Source organism: Notothenia coriiceps, unplaced genomic scaffold (assembly GCF_000735185.1).
Source record: "Notothenia coriiceps isolate Sejong01 unplaced genomic scaffold, NC01 NC01_scaffold00017399, whole genome shotgun sequence".
NCBI lineage: Eukaryota > Metazoa > Chordata > Actinopteri > Perciformes > Nototheniidae > Notothenia > Notothenia coriiceps.
The window spans coordinates 203165-208852 of NW_011350100.1; positions in this window are offsets into that span (position 1 = coordinate 203165).

Sequence of the window (5688 nt, forward strand, 5' to 3'; positions counted from 1 at the left end):
GGGGGGGGGGCACAGTAGCTAACCATTTTGATTTCCCTCAGTTTCACCACCTCAACAAGTCCAAACACAACAGCCAGAAATATACGGTGTTGACAAACTACCAGGTAATAAATGTATCCACCCGGTGCAAATAACTAATTTCAATCATGAATAAATGTCAAGCAAAATAACAAGGCAAGATGAAGACCAAATCATCCAATGTATTAGCCTACATTTAGCTAATTCTTCCATTCTACTATTTTGCGACTCTACCCCATCAGGCATCACCTCTCCAGTTTCTCTATTTTCCCTGAAGAGGGCAGTGTGGTGGTTGCTTGTTAAAACACTTTCAGTCAATTACATTTACAGGTGCATACCATAGACCATAAGATATTTTAATATGATTAGAACCAGTTCTCCATATGCTATAAAAGAAACACCTCACCTATTTAATATAAACAGGATTTAGCTGGTATTAGTAGAGTTTTATTGTTCACACTAACAATTAAATGGCTCAGTTTGCCGTACTGGCGCAGTATGAACTCACTCTCCTCGATCTGCGTGCCCTCGAACCGACTGTGACGCATATTTCCCGTTGTTTTCTTTTGGTTTCATCTCGTCCTAAATGCAAGACGTCTTGCTGAGTTTAGGGGTAGAAACCTCTTGCACACTTATGCATGTGGCATTTTGTATTTTTTCTAAAGTCTCAGAGAAATTTGACTTAACTGCCCTGTAGCGTGCACACACCAGTGGGGATCATGTTTAATTGGAGGGGGTTTGATAAATTAGAAAAATACTGCAACAAGGGGTTTATGTCTAAAAGCTATAGGCTTACAGCTGGGGCCTGGCTCTTTGTAAGGTGCTGATGTGTGACAGTTGATGGATTGAATATGCTATTTGTGCTAATACTTGGATCCAATATGTTGAATCATTTGTACATTGAATGAATCCAAATGAGCCTTTGACTAAGGTGAAACCACAGTTACAACAGATTGGGAGAGTCCAGGGTCTCATTGAGTTTTTGGCAATAACATCCCACATAATCCCTGACATGGTACAGACGCCCACCACACTTTGAGCGAGGCCCTTCAAATGGGATTCCCAAAAATCTCTTATTTAACTCGCTTTGAGAGGCTTGGCATTGTTTTAATGAAAACATACTGAATGAAGGGGAAAGGAATATGAATACAAAGAAAAATAAATATGGAAATGATTACCTGGGTGTTTTTTGAGCATGTGTGCCTGAGTATCTGCACATGGACAGCACTGTATATATGCATATGTATGTGTGTGTGTGTGTGTGTGTGTGTGTGTGTGTGTGTGTGTGTGTGTGTGTGTGTGTGTGTGTGTGTGTGTGTGTGTGTGTGTGCGTGCATATGTGTGTGCATGTGTGCATATGTGTGTGTGCATATGTGTGTGTGTGTGGTTAGAGTCCTGGGGATCAGTATTATGCTTGGACCGTGGCCATTGTGATTACTACAGAGGTGCAGTTTTCTCGTCCCTACTGAATCCAGTGTGAACCCTCACTTTAGCTTCCCACATCCAAAAATGCGGCTATGCTCACTGTTGTGCAAGCAAATGCAAAAAGACATCTGTTTAGAATTCCTGGCTTTAAATGAGAGATGGTGGTCTCTGTATGATAGGTTGATGTTTATTTGTGATTCAGTCCTTGATAAAACTCTGCAAAAACGTTCTGCACGCCTCACAGATGTATCATACATTTCAGAAGCTGTGTTTGCCACGTTACAGTGATAAGCTGCGTGAATAGAAAGGAGGAAGGAAGGGCAGTAAAGTGAGAAAAGCAGAGTTTAATATGAGCAGGAGTGTGTGTGGACATGCATGCAAAGACCTGGAGAGCTGCACTGCTGTGCAGGGACACACCAAGCGGCTGCCGATTTGAAGAGGTCTTTCATTACTTCTGCTCTGTCCAGCTGGTTCCAACTGACCCCCCCCACACTCTCCCTGTCTGTCTGAGCTGTCTGTCTTTAGTGCATCTGGGCAGATCTTTAGGCAAGATGGGGCTCAGAGAGATGTGTGTTGTTGTGGAGGTAAAAGGTAAAAAGGGACTCTAGGGGCTTATGCGGCACAGAGGCAGTACGGAGGATTATCTTTAATTCTGCACACAATAATGCACTTGACTTTGAAGACAAACACACACACACAAGGTGAAAGTGGAGGGGGGCTGGTAGGTGGAGGGTCACTTAAAGCAGAGGTTCACGGGGCCAGACCTTGCCCCAGGGAGGATGAGAGGAGGGAGGGATGAGAGGAAATAGCCAAATTAAAAACACATGCAAGGTCAAGTGCAATCCTTCACCTAGCATATAATGGAGGAAAGAGCCAAAAAAGGACCATGTTGCTGACTTGTCAGTCTGGATTTTCCTGTCTGCTTCTTTACAGTACATGTATTTCATTTATTTAGCTTGTCTGTCGATGGGTCAAGTCTCAAATCTAACGAAGTACGGAGCGTGGACTGCTACTTTGAGAGGTACCAATTGTTCTCCTGTGCTCTGTCAAGGTGCCCTTGAGCAAGACACCCCCCCATACACCCACACTAGATGTTACTGTATGTGCGATGCTAAGTATAATGTACATGTAAAATTAAAGACAATAGAAGTGGCTTTCAAATGTCCATTAACATTTCCCAAAGGTGAAGGAAAGCACTTGGTCTTTCTGTTGTTGTTAGTTAATTGTAACAGAGATCAGCAAGATGTACATTCAGGGTTTTACTTTAAATCAGCATGTGCTGATCTTTAAAAAAAGGAAACAAATTAAATCCATATTTATATTAACAATCTATCAAAAGACAATGTAAAAACAATATGACAGATATAGTGTTGTTTTCAAACGCATCAGGCAGGTGCTCTGAACTAAACAGCAGACAGACACAATCAGGGGCTAGTTTTTAGTAGCTAAATAGACCAAACCCAGAGCTAACACAAAATGAATACTAGAGTTACATTGGAAAGGAAAACAAACATTTTTAACTGTATTGTGAGAGTTTCCTGAGTGTGTCATTTATTTCTTAATTCTTTAATTTGATTTCAGGAATTCCAGCTGGAGGTGAATTTTGCAACCAATCAAAACACTGGCTCGTACTTAATAGTTGAATCCTCCATTGTCACTGGCAGATTTATAGGCTGCATTTTGAGATGTTTGAAAGGGCCCCAAAGCCTATTTCCGAGAGAAAGGAAGTCTATGTGTCAATGTGGAGAAAGATCACCACCTGCTTTTTTACATTCAGTAATTCAGGCAAGTCTGATATTTATGTATTGATAGTGAAATGAAATAGTAGATTGATATTTGTAGCTGTCAGTGCTCAAAGACCACTCATAAATCCAGACAGCCGTCTTCCTATGATCGTGTGTCTGTGTGTGAGCCTGCTGTGAGTAATGCAGTTATCAGGGAACTATCAAGTACTTTGCCAAACTCTTTGAACCTAGCTCTAACTGTTCTTTTAACCCGAATATGCATGTTAGTGCAAATCTATCACTTGAGGTAAACAGACTTCCGATAAGAGTTGATGAGTTAACGAGTACGTCTTAGTTAATTTTGCTGCTTATACTTTATACTTCTACTTACTGAATGTAGGACATTGTCTTGTATTTTTACCTTTAACAATGGAAATAACAATGGCAGTCAGACAGTGGTTGCTATTAGCAGCAGTATGTTTACCTGAACAGAACACCCTGTTTCTAAAAAAGAAAGCTCCATATGAGTGTGGTGTTTGTGTTCCTGTGTTTACCTTACAGCGTTGTTGTTCAGAAAGGTGAATGAGTGTGTGTGGCCTTCAGTATCATCTAAAACCCAGATGGTACTGTCAAGATGCCCACAGTGCAATGATAAGGCAGGCGGCTTGTGCACTGAAGCAGCACACACCTCTGCCCTCACACAAATGCGCAAAAGGGGTGAGTCCACATGATACAGCAAAAAGGTTGCCCAGACTTTTATATATTGCATGCTGAAAACCTTAAATATCTTACTTTGCATGTGTGCTAGTGTGTACATATTCGAGAGCAAACTCCATCTTATATAATGCATGTGTATGTGTGTCGATACAGTGTGTGTGTGTGTGTGTTAATGCTCTGTCTCTAAGGTGTCGTTCTTAAAACAAAGAGGTGAGTTTCCACTGCAGCACTTTCATTGTTGCCCGTCTGTCTCTGGTGTCTTTAGTGGAAACTTGCTCCTGTCTCTCAATTATGTTTCTTTCTGCAAAATATATTAGAAAGGACCCCCACCCCCTCTCTGTGTCTCTCTGTTTCAGCAATAGAACAAGGTTTATAAGGCTCGGCGGGCCTGGCTAATCCAACCCACATGCCAACAGGGCTGTGCCCATTCTCTCTCCTGCTCTAATGAAGCTAACACAGACCCTGAAATCTACACTGTCTGTGTGTGTGTGTGTGTGTGTGTGTGTGTGTGTGTGTGTGTGTGTGTGTGTGTGTGTGTGTGTGTGTGTGTGTGTGTGTGTGTGTGTGTGTGTGTGTGTGTGTGTGTGTGTGTGTGTGTGTGTGTGTGTGTGTGTGTGTGTGTGGAAACACCAGACCTGGCAAAATAAACCCCACCTCAGTATGGGCCAACAATGAGACACCACAGGGAGGGAAAGTAGGAAAGTAGAGTTTCTCGCTTTAAATCAGTTGTGCTTTACACACACCTACTCTCGCACACACATGAATATAGGCTCATCCACCCACAGATGTTTCAGCTAATTGATTGTGAGTGTGCGGTGCGTAGACCCATTGCTCGTGATTGGCTCTAAGTGTGTGGTGTGTTTCTGGCTGACACTAATAGACCACACAGCCATGCTTCCCTCCTTCCCCACCCACACAGACAACATTTAATCAGGAATTGAATCGAATGCAACTGTGCTTTATATGAAGATCATTTGTTCTACTACGAAAAGACAATAGAGATGTGTGTGTGTGATTGTGTGTGCCTACTACAGAGAACACAAGCTGTGGTATAAAGCTGGAGATGTCTTTCAGTGAGTGTGTGTGTCAGGTTGGTGACTAAAGTTGTAGTGGAGTAATAGTGTTAGCCATGTCATCTCACACATTTATAATACCCAGCTCGCCACCATGACATCTAGGAAGGGCTGCAGGATGTCTTTTTGTAGAAGTGTGTGTGCGTGTGAATTCAAGAGCGAGCATTTTTATAAGTTTGACTGGAGGAAGTAGGAAAAGGGAGGGGGCCTCTGTGGAGATTATTCTGGCACTTTGTCCAAGCATGTTGAATATCTGTGTGTGCCACATGAACGTATGTACAGTAAGTGTGTGTGTGTGTCTGTGTCACAACTGCTACATGTGTTCGTATCACAGTTGGTGAGACATCCTGTGGGGCTTGGCAACACAGCAGGAGGCAGCATAACCTTTTGACTCCTCTGCGTGTGTATATGTGAGAATTCTATGTGAATGTGTGTGTGCACATGTGTGTGCTGACAGGATTTACAATTCATCAGTCCATCCTGTCATCGACTCGTAACTCTTGGACCGGCTGGGATCCTGAAAAGAGACGGACGACTAACAAAAAGTGCAGTCTTATGTTCATGAACGGCATCACAGCTCATATTTCTTCATGATATTGAGACATCAATCTAATTATGTTTTTCAGAAGTTGAGATTGAACGTCATGCCGGGCCTTGGAGACCAAATTATCTCCTGCTGCATTCATACAAAGTCAGCAGAATAGTACAGGAAGACCTCCTAAATAAATTGC